The sequence below is a fragment of the Mustela lutreola genome, chromosome 10, assembly GCF_030435805.1.
Source record: "Mustela lutreola isolate mMusLut2 chromosome 10, mMusLut2.pri, whole genome shotgun sequence".
Classification (NCBI taxonomy): Eukaryota; Metazoa; Chordata; class Mammalia; order Carnivora; family Mustelidae; genus Mustela; species Mustela lutreola.
This window is the reverse complement of record NC_081299.1, coordinates 77046049-77069318: the sequence shown is the minus strand read 5'-3', so window position 1 is coordinate 77069318 and position 23270 is coordinate 77046049. Positions and strand designations below refer to the sequence as shown.

The 23270-nt window shown below is 41.8% G+C and overlaps 1 long non-coding RNA gene across 1 annotated transcript in view; it reads left to right on the top strand.

Annotated features, from left to right (window-relative positions):
• The first annotated feature begins 389 nt into the window (after positions 1 to 389).
• Positions 390 to 23270, top strand: part of LOC131809902 (uncharacterized) — a 47164-nt gene continuing 24283 nt past the window's right edge. Inside the window, exons 1-3 of the long non-coding RNA XR_009345328.1 lie at positions 390 to 526; positions 3727 to 3950; positions 6947 to 7037. This is a non-coding gene — a long non-coding RNA (uncharacterized LOC131809902). The remainder of the gene's footprint in view (positions 527 to 3726; positions 3951 to 6946; positions 7038 to 23270) is intronic.

The following is a 23270-nucleotide window of genomic DNA, read 5'->3' as shown; positions in this document are numbered from 1 at the left end:
CTCAGGTCCCAGGAGTCCTGGGATTGAGCCCTGCATGGGGCTCCCTGCTCAGCAGGGAGTCTGCTTCCTCCCCACCCCGCCCCTCACCCAGCTTGTGCTCTTTCTCTCTTGCTCTTTCTCCCTCTCAGATAAATAAAAGAAAAATAAGATGAGGTCATTTGGGTGAGGAGTGACTGGTTCGTAAGAAAGTAGGTAACACAAGAGACAGCTACCCTCTCTAGAAGTTTGGATGTGAAGGAAAAGAGATATCTGGGCAGAAGCTTAAGGATGAAGAGAGATAAAGTACACTGGTTGCAAACTGACCTAAAGCTTCATCCTCCCTGACTCTACACCCTTTGCTATGTGACTTTGCAGCTCCTCCCACCAAGAAGTAGGATCTATTTCCTTGCTCCCCAGCTGGCCTTAAAACTTGCTTTTGCCAATAAAATGAAGTGGAAGTGATAGTGTGTGCCAGCTAAAAAGGCCCTGTGTACTTCTGCTCTCTCGAAATCCTGCCTGGCTGGACTAGCCCGTGCTAACTTGCTGGGTAAGTGATCAGTGGCCCATCCCCCCACTTCACCATAATTAATAACTCACTGATTGCCAGGCACATGAGGGAGATCATCCTTGACCACCCTGCCCCAGCCGACCACCAGCTGACTGCATAACTCATGAGGATGTACAGTCAAGATTTCAGGTCCAGCTGAAGTCAGGGGAGCCTGGCTCAGCTCAACAGAACTTCCTGAAGGACTCACTAAACTATGAGTTAATAAAAACAGTTATTGCTTCAAGCCATTTTTGGGGGGCACTTTGTTACACATCAACAGCTCATTGATTCAAGAGAATATTGGGAGGTTTTCATTATCTTGCTTTGGCAGGGAGGAGATTTGAACATATCTGCACATTGTGGGGGAAAGGACAGGTTTAAGTTTCAAGAAAGAGAGTGACAGGAGGAGGGGACGTGACCGAAAGCTCAGGTGTAAGATTAGCCTGGGAAAAGGCAGAGACTGCCTTTGTTTTTGAGATAAGAGAAGCAAGTGGGATTGGAGGACGGGGTCCAGGACTGAAATTGATTGCATCACTTGGGCTTCATCTAGGTGTGAGCCAGGTGCTATCATCTCCGGACGTGCTCACAGTTAACATCCAACCAAAAATTAACGTCCCAAACTCATGCGTTTCCACATCTGTCAAAGCTAAAAGGGGCGTCTGAGACAGATTTCCTTTTGTTTTCACTGGCGTGTCAAATGCTGCAGTGACAGCAAAGGAATAATCTTCAGTTTGTGTATAATGAGGTCTGAAATTTCCGTCTCTACACATTGATCATGAATCTTATTTCACTAGATAAACTGACAGCAGAGTCTCAGGTACTTAAACAAAATTCTGAAAAAAATCAACACAACCATCCACATCTATGATTTTTTTCCTGCTGTCACTTTTATGGTTCAGTTATTTTGTCTATATGCATTCATTTCCAGTCTTGTCTGGATTTCTCAACAGCCGAATCATTCCTTAATCCTAGACATATACTCCTCTATCCTGGAGAATGATTTAGTAGAAAGCTGGAATGGGAGGCAGAAAAATGGAGTTCTAGTCTTGACTCTGTTATTAGCTAACAAACTTATCCAAGTGAAGTCACTGAACCTCAGTTTCCTTATCTGGAAAACATATTCCTCCAACAGAAACTTACTGGTACCAGGCACTGTTGTTGTGAGTGTTTAGGATACATCAGCAAAGAAAGCAAAGACCCTGCCCTCAGGAGCTTATATTCTGGAGGAGTCAGACAGTGAGAAACAAATGCAATAAACAGGATAATTATATCATATGATAGATGGTGAAAAGCGTGGGAAAAAATTGAAAATAAAGTGGAGTTGGGGGCTGGAAGGAACTAAAGGAGTTACCATGGGGTTGTCTAGGGAAAGAGGGCTCCAGGCAAAGTCCCTGTGTATTTCCTGTCTTTCTTGTCTTAGTCACTCCATTTCTCCTTACTAACCTCAGAGCAGGTTTATAATGCATATAACTGCTAGGCCAGTCTTCCGTGCTACTCCATACATTTCTTTGAACAGCCAACAAACGTCCCATTGGCATTAGGTACAAGAGCCTCTCACCTTGCATTTACTTTCAGGGATGGCTTTTGAGAATTTCCTGCCATCCAAAAGGCTAGATCTGTATTATGATGTATTATGCCACACATCATGTGGGCATTTCCTCCCAGCTCTGCACAGGACAGTGGAAGCCAGCAAATGGATCTTTAAAAAAGACATGGCTCTTGATAAAGTACCTACCATTTCTGAATGTCTCTTACGTGCCATTCTTTATTCCCCCTCTGCTCCCCTTTATTCCTCACCACACTTCTGTCTCTCTCTGGGGGTAGGTAGCATTTTCCCACTTTCCTGATAACAAAACAGTGATTCAAAGAATTTTGAAAACTTACTGTGGTCACACAGATAGTAAGTCTCATGGTCAGAATTTGCTTCCTGGGGTGCCTAGGTGGCTCAGGGGGTTAAGCTTCTGCCTTCAGCTCCGGTCATGATCTCAGTGTCCTGGGATCGAGCCCCACATCAGGCTCTCTGCTTAGCAGGGAGCCTGCTTCCTCCTCTCTCTCTCTCTCTCTCTGCCTGCCTCTCTGCCTACTTGTAATCTCTGTCTGTCAAACAAATAAATTTTTAAAAATCTTAAGAAAAAAAGATTCTCTCTCTCTAAAAAAAAAAAAAAAGAATTTGCTTCCCAAGCACACTTTCCATTAGCTGTACTGCACAGCTTCCTTTCCTCCTAAATGTCCTTCAATGCAGCTGGAAAACCAGATATAGATATATGAGAGGACGAGAGGGTGGTTTGGAGGCCTGTAGAATGGTGGTGAAGCACTTAGCTCTGCAGCTAGACAGCTTAACGTCAAACTCCAATTCTGCCATGTTATAACTGTGATCAGCAGCTAGTTACTTAACTTTTCTGAGCCTCCCTTCCCTCATTTGTAAATATGCATAATATGAGTCCCTGTCATAAAGTTGTGGGGGGGGACTCAATGAAATATTTCACATAAAGTGCTTACTTAGCATAGTATCTCTTACCTAACTCTAACATAGGTTAACAATTATCCTCCTATATTATTGATGGATTTCTTAAAAAGCACACGAATAGATTAAAATATCTCTAAAAGGCTCAGAAACTGAGAGCTTACTTTTTTCACTTTGAGTATTTGTACAATGTACACATTTAAATGTTGGGCCAATGATATTACTTATTCAAGAAAACAACCAGACAACTAGACAGCTTTAAAGTACCATTATTATGATCATTGTAAGGAATTTGGAGTAATAATAATTATTCCATAATTTATTTGGATAGACAGATTTGGAGGAGGTTTCTTGAAGGAGATGATTGAACAGGGCCTTGAAGCAGGTATAGCATTTTGATGACAGAATAACGAACTGAGAGGCATTTTACATGAAAGATTCTTGCAAAGCTGAGCAGACAGGCAGGAAAGAGTAGCCAGCAAATGCAGTTGTGTTCCGTGATAATTATTTGGTACCGTGGTAACAACTAATACAGGTGATAGTGTTTTTCAAATGCCTGTAATAGAAAAGAGAGGGTGTAAGTGAAAATTGCCTAAACACTCCACTCAAACACAAAAAATTGAGAGAGATTGCTGGTTGAGGCCAATTCCATGAGCCCTGCTGCCAGAATTATTCCGGTTCATCAGTCCAAATTGAGCTGGAGGCACCTTTGACATCCCCCTCTCTCTGCCTGCAGGTCAGCTGTCTCCAGTCCTGAGGTCATCACTCATCAAGAGGGGATAATCCCAAGGACAGCAGGACCTGCTTCGTCACTTGGATTTAGGAGTGACAAACCCATCAGGCAACTAAACAGTAACAATGACCCACCATTAAACACACTGAGAGAAGAGCATGATGAGGAGATTGTAGAGAAGAATCCTGGAGCTCTTGCTGACAACACCAATGGAGACGCTGACCACTGTGAGCTCTGCCCATTGAACTGCAGTTCAATGCAGTTCAAAATCTCCCCCTCCCGAGAGATGCTCGGATGCAGGCACAATATCAGTTCAGACCTATATGTGGACTCAGAGTAGAAAGAATTTGGACTGTGAGGTAAACAGACCTGGGTCTGAACTGTTATTCTGCCACTTCCGTGTAATACGTTTTTGGCAACATTTAAAAAAAAAAAAATCTGTCTCAGCCTCAGTTTTCTTGTCTGCAAAATGGATCTAATACCTCTACAGAGGGCTTTTAAAAAGAGGACCAAATGTAACAGTGTTTAAAAAGCACAAGCTAGGTACTTCTCTTTATGGAGGAAGAGCAAGATGTGGGGCCCAAAAGGGAAATGGCACATATTAAAAAATTTTTCTCTGAATTATTTTTTGTCCTAGGCACCCTATGTCAGAATGTATGCTTATTTCTTTAGATACCAGGGGAAAGCGAGAGAGAGAGAAATGCAGAAAGGCAGGAAGTCAGATTCTGGCTCTCACACAAGAAAATTCACTCTACATAATTTTCAGACGATTTTGCTGTCCTTCCTCAAACACCGGGGCCACAGGCATCATGCCAAAGACTTCAGCAGCCTGGAAGATATTTTAAACTGATTCTGGGACTGAACGACAGGCCATTTGCGCCATATGCCACTGACACGTTAATCTAGGCAAGGCTGCTAGGCACCTGGGGACATCCATGCTAAAATGCCATTTAGGCAGGGCATGCCGAGTCCAGCGGCAGAAGTTCACTAGCACAAAGTGCGAGGGCAGCCAGTAAGATAGAAGTGGCAAGGAAGAGTGAGAAGGAGTGCCGTGTCTAAGCCTTGGAAGATCTTCTGAGTTGCAGACACTTCATTATCCTTCTGTGAGAGATGCAGATTCGACAAAACATCAAAACTGGGTATTTACAGGCTGGACAAATGAGTATCTGCTACTCTTTGCGCCCATTATCCCACATGACCACCCTTCTACCCACTTGCAAATACTGGGCAATGCTCTAGTCCATTAGAATGACCTCCTTTATTCCTCCTGTTTCGTCATGAAAAGCAAGTGGCTGCTGAGTGACTGTAGTAGATGCCCCCATGTCAGACTTTCCAGGATCCAATTTGGTGGGAGCACTCTGGGCCTTTGGTCTCCCTCTTCCCTTTGCCCAGCCCTGGTTTCTTGGTTACTCTGAGCAGTAATGAGCTTCTCCACCCCAGCATGAGGACAGGCTCACAGCTAGAACATGAAAAAGGCTGAGCTTGTGTGGGGCAACTACTCTGTTTCATGGGCAGATCACACATCTGTTTTTTCCCTTCTTCTGCAATGCAACTACACTAATGATTTTTTTTAAGTAGAAATAAGACAGTACTATGGCTTTCTGAGAAAAAAGTCACACTGCAGGGTAACTGCAACAGATACCATAAAAAGAGCTGGAATGAAATGCCCACCCACTCTTGTCATTGGAGCAAATGATTTCCAAAAGCAAGAGAATCATTCTAACTTAGGGGATCTCAACAAACAAATAGAATCACCGGCCTATTTATTTTCTTCCAGGCAAATGAAACTTTTAAAAATCAGCTCTTCCTGTTAATGTTAGCTATTTTGCATAATCAGAAGAATCTGAAAGATTATAAAAATAAGATTAAGCCACCCAAGAACGTGGGAGTTTCCCAAAGTTCTCTATGGTGAGTAGTTCAGAGTTGTCATTGTTGAGGATAGGCTCTAGAATCAGCCCATGATTCAAGTCCAGAGCTCTGTCCCTTACTCCCTAATGATCTGGGGCAACATACTCAACACCCCCCACCAAGTGTCTGTTTTTTCGTCTGTAAACTTGCACAGAGTAACCCCACCTTCCAGGACTGTTACGAGACTTCAAAGAGAAGATCTGTGTGTGGCGAGGAGCATGATTTCTGTCATGAGTTCAGGCGATTTATGTTAAAATTATAGACCAGATCTTGGGAACCACATGTCACTTATGTTTTTCAATGGAGAGACATTATTTCTATGAGTTCTTAGCAAAGACCAAATAGATGTTTTAATCACAAAATGATAGGCATTTTCTGAGCCTTTACTACTAGTCCCATTGGGCTGTGTTATGCATTATAAAAGATTTATAAGAAGTAGAAGAGTTTTGTTTTGTTTTGTTTTTTGCTTAGGAGTAGTTTAAAGCCAGCCCTGAAGAAAAGTAACACCAATCTTATCCAAAACCCAATGTTTGGCAACTCCATCTTAAATGAGATCCATCTTAAAACCCATCTTAAATGAGATCCTAAACACCCTACTGCAATAGTCCTTACCATTTCTTTTCCTTGTCCCCCTACAGCCAATTCACAGAGCACTAACATCTTTTCAAAATGTGCTTGATGGCTCCCTATTTTACACAGAATAAAATCAGAAGTCTTCACTTAAGTGCCCTTCATGGTCTGGGCTTCCAGAGCACATCTCTTACTACTCTCTCTTTGTTCACTCCCCCTTAGCTATACCAGCCTCCTCAAACGCTCCTGCTTCAGAACCTCTGGACTGGCTAACATCTCTTTCTGGAATGTTCTTCCCCATGTACCCCTATGGTTTGCTCTTCTACTTTACTTAAGTTTCTGTTCAAATGTCACATAATCGGAGACAGCTTCCCTGACCACTCTTTTTAAAATAATCACCCCACCCTGCTATTCTCTATCCCCTATTGTGCTACCTTTTTCTTCACAGAACCTTCAAGACTTGATAGAGGAAGGCTAATGTGGGCATACCAGGCTGGCTCAATTGGTGGAGCATGCAGCTCTTGATTTCAGGGTTGTGAGTTCAGGCCCCATGTTGGGCATTGAGCTTACTTTAAAAAAAAAAAAAAAAAGTTGGGGGAATGGAAGGTTAATGTAATGATATCCAATCCCCACTGCTACTACTGGTCCCAAGACTGTAATTGATATTTATCATATTCACCTTCTACTCATTCTAGATTTCCCTTACTTATTGTCAACACTTCAGCTGGTCTTGGTTACTTTCTAGATGGGGCAACTTAGATCTGCATCCCCAAGAGGCCCGAGTTGCTTTAACCCTTATGGACTGAGGTGGCTGCAGTTCCAGTTCCAGTTATCAGGTATGGAGTTTTCACCAAAAGATGGCTTGAATCCCTGGGTCCTAGATAATATTCTTTTCTGTCCTATTACCTGCATTGTGTAGTAGGAAACCTAGTTTCTCCTAGTAATTGGGTCAATTTTCCTTAATAAGATTTCACAAGTGGATCATTGAGAATGATAGTGAAAAGAACCAATCTGATTTCTACCCATTGATTCTTGGATCTATATATTCTAGCTATAGAGGATCTACACTGTTGGTTCTTTATATACTGCATGCTGGAGGTTGCAGTCTAACCTTATATGGTATTATGCTAAAGCTAGCACCTTAAATGCAGCTTTAATAGGCCCTTCCATTATTCTACTGCTGGCTGTCTCTGGATGATCAAGTACAGTGCAAGACCAATCAGTCTCATAGACATGTGCCCATTATCATATTCTCTTTTACTATCAGATAGGTCCCTTAGTCTGAGGCAATGTTGGTGGGATCCCATACTGGCAAAGAAGGCATTATATAAATCCTCAGATAGTAGTGTTGGCAGCAACAATATGGTTAGGGGAGGCAAACATATCCAAAGGAGGTGCCAATTCCCGTAACGGCATTGGGTCTGATGTAATCAGCTTGCTACCAATTAATTGACTAGTCTCCTTAATGGATGGATATTCAGCCATGACAGGGACTATATTAGTCTTAGTGAAAGAGAGTTGATGCTGTTGTGCCCTCACTTCATCTCTATCCCTGTCATTATGAATATGAACCCATTGCGCAGTACTGAAGCAGGCATGGAGAGAAGCTCACTGACATCCAGAAGACAGGTCATCCTCTCCACTTGGTTGTTGATGTTGATGTTCTATTGATTCACTATGAATGATGCTCATGGATATTTATATGAGAATCAATAATCTTTACTCATTACATTTTTCCTCCTAAGTCCATCCATATGCCTCTTCCCCAATTGTCCTTATAGAGAAAGCTATAAAAATGGGCATTATTAATCTGATCAGCACTGTGGGCCATCCAGAATGTGTCTCATAATCTTCTACACAAGGGCAGAAGAGAGCAGTTCTACTACCAGTTTCCATCCTTATTAGTCAAGGGTTTCTTCAAAGGATGTTAATCCCTCGGAATGCTTATGTGTGAGTGCTAAGCTAATTCCTGCAGATATCCACTCAGGTTATCAGAGAAGCTCAGGCTAGAGAGTATAATAAATTTATGATCCACCTGTGACAAGATCCCTGTCGGGTCATTCCTGAGCACAGCTTGTTGTTGCAGTAGAAGTTGGAATAGAAGGTGGGCTGAGAGGATGTGAGATGAAGTCCAAGAAGTGTCTGATATACCCTTTAAAGCCTGGGGAGAAAGGCATGATCGGAAGAACGTGTTAAATTATGTATTTTAGATAATTAGATAATAGGATATTTTTAAAATATGTGCTAATCGTATGGTACTGCCAACAAAGGCAAACATTGTCATTAGAGGAAGACATCAATGTGGGCTTGAGTTGGCAGGAAAGGAGCTAGAGCCTTGAGGCATGGTTGATGGTGAAGCTGAGGATTCTGGGTAGAGTTCCTTTCCATGTTAAGGAGAATGAATTGAGAATTCTCTGGAGAGGAGAGAAAAACAAGGAAGAGATACCCAAACTGCTGAGAACATAAGAATTATCTTTGTTCAGATAGATTTTCTGTTCTACTGTCTCCTACAAGACAGATAGTTACCTTCATTGTGATGTAATAGAGCATGTAGTTAAATAAACATGCTTTGGAGAGACTGAGCTGCTTTGAATCCTAGCTCTATTGCTTGAGCAAGTTCCTTGACCTCTTAATCTATGCTTTCTTCATCTGTTAAATGGAGGTAGTAACAGTACCCACTTCATAGGTTTGTAATGAGGATTAAACTGATTGATTTATGTAAAATACTTTAAATGTACATGGCTCTTAATAAGCCCCAATAAATATTAGCTATCATTGTTATTATTAGGAAAAGTGCAAATGGTGGCTTTAACAGCCTAAGGAAACCTAACTGAAACAAAATTAGAAGAATAGGAAGCATCGAGCAGTTAGGAGAAAACTGAAAAAACGTATTTCCATGCCAAAAGTTCAGAACAAGTATTCAGTCATGAGTTCTGCAAAAAGTGCCCTGAAATGTCTGAAACATCTCAGAGGAATTCACTTGGCATGAATTTCATTTAGCCTAAGAGTGAAGAAAACCAATGGAATAATACTGGCCATGCTGACATTATCAGAAAAAGCAGTGGCAAAAACCCCCTGTTGATCAGCTCAGCTCCTTTTAGAATCTATAGCACATATGGGTTGCTTGGGCCTTTTCTCATTTCTCCAGTGTACAGCTGGATTAATCAGGCAAATGCAATCTGCCTCCACATCAGAGGAAGAATATTTCCATGCACAAAGGGCTACAGCTGCCACTCATGACCCCCATCCATCCTGAGAATAGTATGGTTTGCAGCAGCCAAGTTTTTTTGGGGAAAAGGACTTGTCTTCCTACCTGAGCTGCCTACTAGGCCCCCTTTATACCAATTGTGCTGTGTATGAATAGAACAATATGTTGAAGATTCCAGGCACTGAATGGGGTTGAGAGACTATGAGAGCATTTCAAGGTTGGTTTGACAAGATATCCAAAATACCATGAAGAGTTTCTTTTTTGGTCCTCTGCCTTCAAGGTGCACTCCCTCCAGTGCTGAAGTTCTTTGTAAATCTGTGTTGGCAATTAGCATGAAGACATATATGACCTTTGGCAATCATTAGCTCCCTAATCATCATCTGCCTTCCCTTTATTCTCCAACAGATCCTGACCCACTTCATTTTTGTGTTGTAAAAACCTTCCATTATTTTCTAAGTTCACAAAGGGCCTTTGTAAAAATTTTTTCTGTTATTATGAAAGTAATTCTTGCTTATTAGAAAAAAAATCACATTAGAATGCTACAAAGTGAAAGTAAAAGTTTCCCTCTCCACTTTACCAAGAACCACCCTCAGGTTCATCACTCCCTAGATCACCACTGATAATCGCAAATGGTGCATGCTTCCAAAAGGACCATACTCCCGCCATCCACCCTCACAGGTCGATGCTCTTATGCAGCTTCCTTTTTTATTGAGCAATATCAAGACTATCTTTTCATGTATCCACATAGATTTACCTTTTTCTTTCTAATGAGTGCAGTGTATTTGATAGTGTGGTCCTTACTATAACCAGTCTCCTGTTAAGGGATACCTAGGATGCTTTCAGTTTTTCTCTATTACAAACCATGCCAGTATGAACACCCTTAGACGTACATCATTGTGTAATTGTGAAAGTGCATCTCTAGGATAAATTCCCAGAAGACAATGTTGCTGAATCTGATGGTTGCGTACACTTAACATTTTGACAGACATTGTTAAATTTCTCTCTAAAAAGTGGAACCAATTTACACTCCTATTAGCAGTATATGAGAGTGTCTATTATCCTACTCCCTCCCCAGGGTCCTGAGTCTCCGGAGGAAGTGACATAGGCTTTCAAAGCAGGCAGACCTGTTTCTGAATCTGGCTCTGCCATTCATGAGCTGTGAGACCTCTTTTAAGTCACTCGGCCCCTTGGGGCCTCAGTTTTATCACCTATAAAATGGAAAAAAATCATGTCTTCTGGGTAGGCTTGCTGTGATAATTAAGTGAAATGACACAGGTGGAGAACCTAGTACAGTGCCTGCCAGGCAGTAGCCACTCAGTGTGAGCCACGTCCCTTAGCTGCAGTTCTGCAACGTGCCATTCTTGTTTACACCTCCCTCCCATGGCTGTCTCCTCCTCCCAGAGTGCCCTTTTTTATTCTCATGGTGAAAATCCTCACAATGCAGTAACAAGAGACACATATGCTGGGTTCTGAGAATCACTTTCCTTTTCTTATTTCAGCTATGTTTTTTATGCATGTTGTCAGAGAGGTGATGACACTTTTCCTGGGCTTCGTGTCCAGAATGTGGGTATCTTTAGTAACCAGAATTGATAAATTAACTACTAGATTTCCTTTGAATTATTTTTGTGCAAATTCACCAACCCTAAAGGTTAAAGAGGATTGAGTGATAAAGTGACTCTTGTGAGTTACAGGGTGACTGAAGTGTCTCCTTAATTTCTGGAGAATTCCTGAAATGTATCACGACTGCCCAACCACCACTTGCCTCCAATACCTATGAGCTCATACAAAAAACCTTGAGAAATAACAGGGAGCTTCTATTCATTCTCAACCTATGTAAACTCAGGGAGTAGTAAGTCACTTATTGGGTGATGCTCATAGTTACATTATATACATTCCCTGTATAAATTCAGTTTCTTCTTATTTCTGAGAGCTTCTGGACTAACCATTGAAGACTAAGGGATTCTGGCTTGGCTGATTCACTACCCAGCAATTGAATCTCACTTTGACTATTTGTTTTTATTATTAAGACCTGAGTTAAAAAAAAAAAAATATGGAAAAGTTAAGAGAAGACCACCCCAGTGATGTCCTTTAACTTTACCAGAAAGGTTGCACCCAGTGAAGAGGAAAGTAAAGCATACCTATTCAAAGATCTTTCCTTCTCCATGTGATGTTCATTCTTCATGGATCTTCCTCAGTTTCTGGGAGGAAATTCAGCTCATAAAGTTTGGATGGCTTCATATCACAAAAAATGAGATGCGATGCTCTCTGCAGAAAGGCCACCTTAGGTGTGCCTGGGTGGCTCAGTGGATTAAGCCTCTGCCTTCGGCTCAGGTCATCATCTCAGGGTCCTGGGATTGAGCCCCGCATCGGGTTCTCTGCTCAGCAGGTAGTCTGCTTCCCCCTGTTTCTCTCTGCCTACTTGTGATCTCTGTCTGTCAGATAAATAAATAAAATCTTACAAAAAAAAAAAAGAAAAGAAAAAGAAAGGCCACCTTAAACCTGCCCAGTTAAAAAGATCTGTATGAGTCTTGACTGCAAAAGGATTTTAGTGTTAGCATGAAAAACCAATATCAGATCATTTGAATTTATTTTCCCCTTCAGTTTACCCATCTGCTTTAGGAAATCAGATTTAAATACATTTTATCAGAAGCCTTCCACAGGCACCAAGTTACCTAGCAACTCCAAGTTTCCTTTAGTGAGTTGTATCCAACATAAAGAGTATTCACAACTTGGGGAGGATGTGTTTTTAGCTTCAAAGTTTACGAAGCAAGAATTAAATATTGAAACTGCCATTCTCACTCTGCATGAATGTAGAATCTATTTAAATTACATAGAGTCTTGGGGGCTATATTTCTAAGGAGAAATTTTTAATTAACCTACATGACCATAAACTTCAATGAAATAGTTCCGTTTAATTTGTACTAACCAATCCAAGTACAGCATTGCTCAGTTCTAATTTAGGATCTTTAACAAAATCTAATTTGGTGCTTTGCATTTTATACCTGCTTGGTACGTCAAAAAGATTTAGTTTTTCTGGACCTTGGCAAATAGATCCCTCAGCTCCATTATGAGGATATAGGCTCAGAGCTCTAGGTCTGATGGTGGTTCAAACACATGCAGAAACATCACTCTTCTCCAAGTGCATAGGAATGATAGGTAAAATATTAAATATATATGCAACTCTATAGCCTGAAATAAAACAGGAAAGTTTTTGTGGATTAGAAATGGGAAGGAAAACTCAGTGGTTAGCAAGGACTAAAACTGCACAGCCCACGGTGAGCCAAGAGTAGATAAGGCCACCAAGTCTGGAGTCTTAATAGCAACTGGGATCTGGGACCCAACACTCCCCACATGAAGCAGGAACTTAAAACCTCTTTGCTTGCTTATGAACAGAACAAAAATCACTTTGCCCATTACCCAAGTGTATAACCAGAAATGTACCATTTGCTATGTCCAACCAAATTATTATTCAAAAGTAAGGATGAAATAATGGTGTTTTCAGACAGACAAGGACTCTGGAAATTTATTCTTTTATTTGTTTGTTTTCAGATTTTATTTTTAAGTAATCTCTACACCCAACATGGGGCTTGAACTCACAATCCCAGAACCAACAGTCACATGCTCAACTGACTGAGCCAGCCAAATGCCCCAAGGACACTGGAAATTTAAAATCCTTAGATTCTCACCAATTCAAACCAGTAGTATAATAGTATAACCATAATACCACTAATATTTTTTCTGCTTAAAACAAGTTGAAACTAAAATTCTAGACAATTACATGAGCATTAGCTGGGATGGAAGTGGGGGGTAGGTTTGAGGAAAGTTACGTTTTTCGAAAAGATTTGTCTCCTGGGCTGGCTAGATGGCTCAGTTGGTTAAGAGTCTGACTCTTTTTTTTTTTTTTTTTTAAGATTTTATTTATTTATTTGACAGAGGGAGATCACAGCAGGCAGAGAGGCAGGCAGAGAGAGGGGAAGGGAAGGAAGCAGGCCCCTGCTGAACAGAGAGCCCGATGCGGGACTCGATCCCAGGACCCCGAGATCATGACCAGAGCCGAAGGCAGCGGCCCAACCCACTGAGCCACCCAGGCACCCAAGAGTCTGACTCTTGATCTCAGCTCAGGTCTTCATCTCAGGGCCATAAGTTCAAGTCCCATGTTAGGCTCCATGCTAGATGTGGAGCCTACTTGAAAGGAAGGAAGGGAGAGAGAGAGAGAGAGAGAGAGAGAGAAAGAAAGGTTTTGTCTTGTATATTGTAAGTATATATGTAGAATTTGAAAGGATATGGACTGTGTTTATGATTGAGGTCTTCAAGTCTATGGCACCAACTCATACTAAGGAGACATTAAAATTGAGTTGAGCAAAATAATTTTTGATCAGTAACAAAAAATTGGAGATAGAACCATGACTTCAGATCTATAGAGAAGCTAAATTACCGTCAACAGAGCAGATTCTGAGCCAAAAGTATGAAAAGGCCTAGAGCAAGGCATTGTGGGTCACTGAGGTGACATGTTGCAGCTTAGGTCGGTCAAGGTCAAACATGTCTTTTAGTAGACTAAGGCAGCCGTTCCCAGACTTTCTTGTTTTTGGTTTTTTTTTTTTTTTTTTTTTTTTTTTGCACCAAACCAGACTTTCTTGTTTTAAGACCCCTGTACACATAAAATAATTTTTGTGCTCCAAGGAGCTTTTGTTTATGTGGCTTATATAGAGATTGATATTGCCATACTCAAAATTAAAACAGATAATTTAAAGACTCAGTAGTATACAGGGCACATTACCTTCACTGTCAGAGTAGTGATGTCATCACGTGTCATTGTATCCCCTGAAAAGCTCTCTGTAAATGTGTGAGAGAATGAGAGAGGAAAAGGTAAATAAAGTCTTGATATTGTTATGAGAATAGATTTGGCTTCATAGACTCCCCCCAAAACGGTCTAGGATCTCCCCAGAGTTCCCCAGACCTATTCTGAGAACTGCTGTTCTAAAGGGTAGAACATACATATACTCTTCCGATCTTAACTTGTATGTCAGGTCCACCTCCATCTGATTAAGCCCCAGATGTGTTTTTTGCTCTTGCTCTTTTCTGAGCTCACAGAACTCGTTGCCAGAAATGCACTTCACATTTATTTGAACCATCCGTGAATAGGCTTGTTTTGTTCCATAATTTGATCTTTTTATAGATGTGTGTCTTCTCTTTTCAATTTGAATCAGAACAAGGGCAAGACATAGCATATACTCATTCTTTTCCTAAAGGAATTAATATGGGATATTACGATGTCAATAAGAATCAATAGTGATTATAATGGCTCCAAATTTATAAATTAGTTGTAACTATAATAGCTACTCTTTTTTAAAATTTTTTATAAACATATAATATATTTTTATCCCCAGGGGTACAGGTCTGTGAATCGCCAGGTTTACACACTTCACAGCACTCACCATAGCACATACCCTCCCCAATAATAGCTACTCTTAAAATGATTAGCAAATTATTTTTTAGGCAAAAAGGATCACACTACATCTGGTCCTTCTGTATTACTGATGGTCAATAATGCTTGAGTGAAACCACTGTCTAAGGCCAGAAACGTAGATCTTCCTTAGTTTCTAACTTCTCATTTCTGTCTAACCAACTAATCCTGTCAATTCTATTTTGGAATCCTGTCCCCTGAGGGGCCCCATCCTTCTCATTCTTACAGTTCCTACATCAGTGGTGTCTCCACTACTTTCTCCCTAGAGTACAGGTATGGTTTCTTTATTGGGCTCTCTGGGCCTGACCCCTCATCTCTTCTGCTTCCATCACACATGCTCCTCAGTCACTGGAGTTATTTTCCTGAAAAAGTGTTTGACTTTGGCATAGTTCCCATGTAAAAACCACCCATGACAACAGTTTTCCTCTTGCGGGTGCTAGAATATAGCACATTTCCTTACCTAATGCAGTTGGCTGAAGGATGCTTTTCAGAGTGGATGCACTGGTCCCCCGTGCATCACCCCAGGATGATGGCCAGGAATAAGACCACTTAATTACATAGTCAAAGGGCTGAAAGTACCAGGGAAATAGAGACTACTTGGTAGAAAACAATTTTTGAGTTCTTTAAAGAGCAGACTTCTCCAGCTGCTGCAGATTATCTTAAACTGCTTTTTTCTTTTTCTTTGTCTTTTTCTTTTCTTTTTTTCCCCCTCTGACTCACTCTGTACTTTCACTTTGTCTCTGGAAGAATTTCCTGGCATAGTACCTACCACAAAAGGCACATCACTGGTGCTCAGCTGGGGCAGGTTTGCCCTCAGGAGACATTTGGCAATGTCTAGAGGCATTTGTGGTTGTCACACCTGGGGGGCAGGTGCCACTGGCATCTAAGAGATACAGGCCTGGGATGGGCTAAACACCCTGCAATGCACAGGACACAGATCATCTGGCCCCCAGTGCCAGTAGTGTGAGGTTGAGAGAACCCAAGGTACACAGCAAACACTACAGCATAACTATATATATTACTATATATGTAATACTTTCTTTATACGCCTTTACTAAGTACCTTAGGAACTTACATAACCATCTGTTTGATTTACATCAGCTTCTCACACACCTACGGGATAAAGTACAGACTCTGACATGATGTTCAAGACCCATCCAAGTTTGCTCCCGCTTCCACTGCCTGCATGCTGTGTGAATTAGTCTACACTGCATTAAACTGCTCGGTTCCCTGCAGTGTCACACCCTTTCACACCTTTGGGTGGGCTCTTCCCTGCCTAGACTACTCTTTTCTCTCACTCATCAGCCAATTTCTATTCATTCTTAAGGATCCAGCTCAAATAAAGCCTTCTCTGGGACCTTCTCCTCTCTTTCATGCACACTTGTCTCTCAAACAGGCTGTTCCTATTTTTGTATAGTACTTGCTTGTTTGCCTCTTCTACTACACCGTGAATTTTTACAATATTTTATATTAATTTGAATTGACAGAAGTTAGCAGTGGGCCCGGCACATGGTAGGTGCTCAAGATTATCTTTCAAGTATATTTGGGTAGGTGCTTCTATGTGTGTATCTGTAGGAATGAGCTCAGACATGCGCGCGCGCACATAGACACACACACACACACACATTGGGCATTTTGACAAAGACAAAGTCCGGCTGAAGATAGATTTCCTCACCATTACTATGCAAGGTAACACCTCCCAGACCTTGCATGGTATTCTTATGAAAGGAGTTTAAATCAAGATTCAAGGGACTGGGGGTGCCTGTGTGGCTTAGTCGGTTGAGCATCCAACTTTTGGTTTCAGTTCAGATCATGATCTGAACGTCCAATGACTGTAAAGCACATCAGGCTCTGCACTCAGTGGGGAGTCTACTTGAGATTCTCTATTCCTCTAACCCCGCTGCTCTTTCTCTGTCCAAAAAAAAATAATTTAAAAAAAAGATTCAAAGAACCAAAATGAGAGAACAGTCTATGTAGAATACATCTCCAGCTGATGGACACCTAGTCCTTCAACATTCCAGAATTTTACATGGAAAGGCATTTCATCAAAAGCACAGCCAAAGTTGTCCATGTTTTTCCTGGAACATGATCCCAAAACTATTCACCAAGTGAGAGCTGGGAGTTCTGAGGCATGAGTGAATGTGTGTGATATAGGGCACATACGTAAGAATGACACTTGCTGATAAATCTACTAAAATCTGAATTCTATACCCAAATTAATCATTTGTCTTAACTTTATTCAAACTCATCCAGTATTTATCAAATCATGATGAACAAGCCACATGTGACTACTGATACACAAACTGAGGAGCTGTAGGACAAGGGTTCCTTGGTCTGTGTTTTTCCACCTATAAAATGAGGGTAATGAGGGGTGCCTGGGTGGCTCAGTGGGTTAAAGCCTCTGCCTTCAGCTCGGGTCATGATCCCGGTGTCCTGGGATCGAGCCCCACATCGGGCTCTCTGCTCAGCAGGGAGCCTGCTTCCTCCTCTCTTCCTGCCTGCCTCTCTGCCTACCTGTGATCTCTGTCAAATAAATAATAAATAAAATATTTTTTTTAAAAATGAGGGTAATGATTTATATTCAAGAGGTCAGAAGAGGGACGTCTGGGGGGCCTTATCAGTTAAACATCTGACTCTTGGTTTTGGCTCAGGTCTGATCTCAGGGTCATGATCTCAGGTTGTGAGATTGCCAAGCTCTGAGCTCAGTGCAGTCTGTTTAAGACCCTCTCTTCCTCTCTCTCTCTCTGCCCCTCCCTCCACTTGAGGGCACTCTCTCTCCACCCCCCCAGTAGATAATAAATCTTTAAAAAAGAAATCAGTGGAAAGTGGATCATGTGCAGAACCCAATTCTGTTTCAATCCAGAATTTTTCTGAAACATAAATATTATATATATATCTCACACAACGGAGATCTAGCAGAGTCAGAAATATGTTACTACACGAGACTTGTTAATTTTTTTTAAGCTTCTATTTATTTATTTGACAGAGAGACAGTGAGAGCAGGAATGCAAGCAAGGGGAGTGGGAGAGGGAAGAGCAGGCTCCCTCTGAGCAGGGAACCCAATGTGGGGCTCAATCCCAGGACCCAGGGATCATGACCAGAGCTGAAGGCAGACTCCTAACAACTGAGCCACCCAGGCACCCTCGAGTCTTATTAATTTTTAAGTAATTACCTATAATGTCTTTTGGACTGCATCTGATTTCCCTCTGCTCCTTTTTCATGGTTGTAGAGAATAAAGGAAAGCTTTACACTTGGATGTTCATCCAACTCTTGGTAAAAGAAGGGAAAGGAAAATAACCTAAAATCGAGCATTTTTAAAGAAACCACTACTGGAGATGAGCAAGTATAATTCTAGTTTTCAAAAGGAAAAAAGGTGGGTTCCCCAGACTATGATGTCAAAGCCAAAGATTTGGTTTGAGAATTTGTAGCCTCAGATTGGGGAGCACATTGACATTGAAGGTTTGTCACAGGCCATAGAGGGTTCTTAGGTCAAAGGTTTGAATCTCTACAGCATCAAAATGCATTGAGAGTCCCTGAGTATAGACCCTGTACTAGGTAAGTACAACTATTGTACTTCTGCTAAGGGGTGTCCATGACCCTGACAGATCAACAGAAAAGGAAGCTTTTATGACTCAACAGATGAACAACAGATGATTTAGTGTAGATAAAGCTAGATTATAAATGGAAAAGGAAGCCAATAAAACTAGAGCATCAAAGAAAGAGTATGCCTGGTTGGAAAGCTTTGAAGTACCAATACATACCTCTGTTTTATAAAACTGCTTCCAAGGACTGCAGGCACAAAACCTTCTCAGTCACTGTGGACTTGGAAACCAATGGCTTTAAGGACAGGTGGAAAGTCACAACTTGGTAAAGGGAGGAGCATCTCTATTTGAAAGCATTAGAGCAGAAAACGCTATGTAGGGGCTTAAAGAGTGACATCAAGCCCAAAGAGTGGCAATTACAGAGGTTTGGAATTTGGGCTCAACATAAGAAAATAATTTATAATAGCCATCCTGCTATAGAAGGAAATGACCTCCCTTAGTGAAGAGTGAGCAGCCTTTCTCTGGAAATGCTCAGGCAGAGGCTGCAAAGGGATGTTGAGGTGGGTTTGAGCATCAGATGGACAAACCATTCCGCAGATACCAGCAGAGTTCTGCCACAGGCAAGGACCTCCTCTGCCTTTGTGGTTCCCTTGGCTCTTGAAGTCCTAAGTTTAGATGATTCCAGCTAACACAGAATCTTGACCGTTCGTAGCCTCAGTTATTTTGCCCTACATCATCTTATATTATTGATCATTGGCCATGCTTCTATAAATTTTCAGGGGCTGTGAAGCCACAGAATGAAATTCTATTTATTTGTTATTATTATTTTTTAGATTTTATTTATATATTTGACAGAGAGAGAGAGCAGAAGCAGGGGGAGCAGAGGCAGAGGGAGAAGCAGGCTCCCCACTGAACAGAGACCCTGACATGGGGCTCAGTCCCAGGACCCTGGGATCACAACCTAAGCTGAAGGCAGACATTTAACCAATTGAGCCACCCAGGTGTCCTAAAATTTTGTATTATACACGTGTAACTATTTAATAACTAAAACTGAGCGAATGCCCCTGGGGAGTTGGAAGAGGAGGAGGTATATCCCAGTCAGCTCCTAGTAGGCTCCTCATGGCAGTGTGTGATAGCAGCCAAGAGTGTGAACTTTGTGCCAGAACTACTGAACTTTCAGAGCCTCGGCTTCCTCCTCTGTAAAATGAGGATGATAATAGCTCATGGATTATTGTGTCTAAAAGTTGCTTAGCTTAGTGCTGGTGTAGACTCTTGCTTAGCCTCATGAAGGCTTATTAGGCTCTCCATAGATTCTGCATAGACTCTTACTTAATAATGCAGTACCTGGTACATAGTAAGTGCTCAATAAATGGTAATTCTTGGTAGAAAGACTAACACAGGATAGTAGCAGTAGTAGTACTTAATAGTAGTAGTAGTAGCAGCTAAAAACATGTATCCTGACTGCTAGTCCAGTACTCTCTTCAAAATGTAGCAATGTGAGGTTTTATTCTTATCCTCATTTTGCTTTATGGTAATTAGATGTGTGGATCAAGACTTAACAGATGTGTGGATCAAGAATTAAGACTTTTAAGAATGAGCAAATCAGGGCACCCTGGGTGACTCATTCGATTAAGCATCCAACTCTTGATTTTGGCTCAGGTCTTGATCTCAGAGTCGTGGGATCAAGCCCCGTGTTGGGCTCTGAGCTCAGTGAGGAATATGCTTTTCCCTCTCCCTCTGCTGCTCCCGTCTCCCCTACTTGTTCTCTCTGTCTCTCTTTCTCTCTTAAATAAAGAAATAAATGAAATCTTAAAAAAAAAAAAGAGAGAGAGAGAGAGAGCAGATCAAACTAATATCATGACATTTTGTTTTATTTTTTATTATTAGTTTTAGAGCGGAAGAAGGGCAGGAGGAGAGGGAGAGAATCTTAAGCAGGCTTCACGCCCAGCACACAGCCTGACAAGGGGTTCGATCTCACAACCCTGAGTTCATGACCAGAGCCAAAATCAAGAGTCAGCTGTGTAACCAGCTGAGCCACCCAGCTGCCCCAACCCTGACATCTTAGAAAGCAGATTTGACCTCCATGACTTTTATAGTCTCTTCTCTGAGAAGGATATTGGTGAGGATAAGGTGAAAACAATAGAAAGGCTCAGCAATCCCAGTTTACCTAAAACAGTCCCAGTTTACATCTATTTGGGGAGTTAATTATTAACACCCCCTTCAGTCTCAAAATTGTCATAGTTTGGGGGATAAAACACATGGTCACTCTAAGCATAGCACTCGTCACTCTTAATCATAATCATTTAAACTTAGACCGAACTGCACAGACTCCAGACAAATTGTATGCAATTAGTATTTTTTTTAAAAAGTGACTGCCACTTTAAGTGACTGTGCATCACTCTCCTGGGCATAGATAAGTGGCCCATCAAAATTGTCCAAATGGGACCGTTTGCAAAGAATTTTCCTTTTTCCCTGAGTGTCTGGAATGTGAAGTTGACACCATTCTTTCCTGCAGGAATCTGTGTTATAAATAGTATTTATCATCTATCCCTCTGAGAGCTTAGTGAAAAATGAGCCGGGGCTGGAGGAGCCCAGGTGACACTCTCTTTGCATACAGAAGATTTAGCACAAAGACTTCCCCAGGCTTTTTCCCCCTGGGTGTGGGCAGGAAGGTGAAGGAAAGAGCAGTTCCACAGTGGGAGTGGAGTGGGTTGGGTTGGGAGAGGCCTCCTTCGGCATCATCTGCTCCGCACTCCCCAGATCAAATGTCAGCTGCCAGGACCAAATGGTGTCTCCTGGAGGTCTTTAAAAAATGATTTTCCAGCTGTGAAAGGCTGCGCTATTGTTCTGCTGCTTGGCCACCTTCTCTCCGGCTGGCCCACTGGCAGCAGCCACGCAGGGCAGCCAGAATGAGTCAAATCAAAGGGTCAACCATACAGCAGCCGCCCAGCCACCATCCCTGCTCTCTCGGCTGTCTGATGTCAGATCATCAAAGGCCCTGCATATGGCCCTGTGTTTGCTCATCATTCACCTCACAGGCCCCTAGAACTTTCACAAGTCAGGGGAGGCGCCAGGAGAAAATTTGCGGCCCCTGAGGGTGCCCTCGGGGTGGTTAATAGCCAGGGAAGGTGACAAGAAAGGGGGAAGTTTAGAGTGCTGTGGTTCCCAATTGTTTGGCTAACAGCCGGAGGTTGACCTTGAGCTTGCGTCTGCCACATGGCAGAGGCACCAGCCGGGCAGCATGTTCGGAGGGATCGGGAATAATGGAACTTGAAAATGCAAATGGTTTCAATGAATACTTCTCCCCTCCTACTCTCCCTCCTCCCGCCCCCCCCCCCACCGCCCCCGCCATCCCATAGTTCTGTGTGTGAGAAGAAACATTTCTCAGTTTATAGGGTAAAGTCACTACTTGCTCTAAAATCTAGAAGTATAATATAGACCGACTGTCTGGGCCTTACAAGCTTGAGTTTCCTGGATCCTTAGAGAAGCACGAGGTGCCATGTGCCGTGACTTGATCCCAGCCCAGCACAGTGGCCAAATGAGATCGGAGACAAAGAGCCTTTTATGAGAATGATTATCTGGTACTTAAAAGGTGACTAGCATTGAGCCATGGATTCACCTGACACTGGCAGTGGGCCTGTGTGTGAGACTTGTCACTGAGCGGTGCTTGGTCCCAGGGGGCTGGGTCCTAGCCTTGCTCTGCCTATAACATCGACAGTGCTGGGGCAGAAGGGAGGGGCCAATGACAGGAATGTCTGCCACTGTGTCTGTCAAGAGCCTCCTTCCTTCCAAAAAGCAGCCTGGATAAGAATCCAGGGGTTTGCCTTACAACGCTTCGATGCTGTTCCTGGATAACCTGATTCTGTCTGCTTTGTATTGGGTAGCTGATCTTGTGAGATTCGTTCTTGGCCTTAAAGTCTAAGCCCCAGCAGCTTTGGGCGGCATAATCAACATTTAAGAAAAAAGCTTGCTCCTTCTTATTTCCCTTATCTGAATTCTGATCCTGGTGTGTGGCTAAATTTCCTGTACCCCCAAAGGGTTTGCTCGTAGATAGAGAAACTCTATGTATATAATAAAATATGTAAGACAGACTAAGTCTATGAAAGTAAATGTAGACTGTTGTAATTTTGATCTCAGTATCTCCCGAAGTTATCAAAAGTGTTTTGTAAACTGTAAAGTAATATACACATGTAAGCGGTTGTTGCTATGGTTATTTTATTTTATAAAATGCCTTTTAAAAAAAAATGCAAAAGTGATTTCTCTTGTAGAATTGGTTGTATGAGAAACACCAGGCGAGCACAGAAAGCTCCAGCTTGGTCATCGGGCAGTTGTTCAAAAGCTGTTTCCAAGGGTCACCGCTGTACAGTATTCTTTGCCCCCAAATCCATTATAATGGTAGATTAGAAAGAAGCATACATCATCTTAAAAATGGGCTCTGGAAACAAAACCAGGTTGGAACAACTAACATTTTTGAATTGTAGGATGTATAAACTAAACTAATGAATGGGAAGCTATTATTAGATGCAGGGTATTGTATCATACATTAACTACTATGTCCTCATAAACACGTCCTGTCTAGAATGGCTAATTTATAGGCTGTTAAACAGCTTGCATAAAGAAAGAAAAAAAAAAAATCAAACTGGAGGCTCTTTGAATATAGCCGAGTGATGAAAATCTCATTTACCATTACTTTTTAAATCTATGTATCTTTTTCAAATGTTTAAATAATTTTTACTGAACAGTAAGCTTAGGTGATGAGCCTGGATTTATACACTTGTTCCCGGAGTGGACTTTGAAAGCATCATGTGGTAATTTTTTCGAAAAGAAAAACCTTGATTATGGAGCCATAGACCAT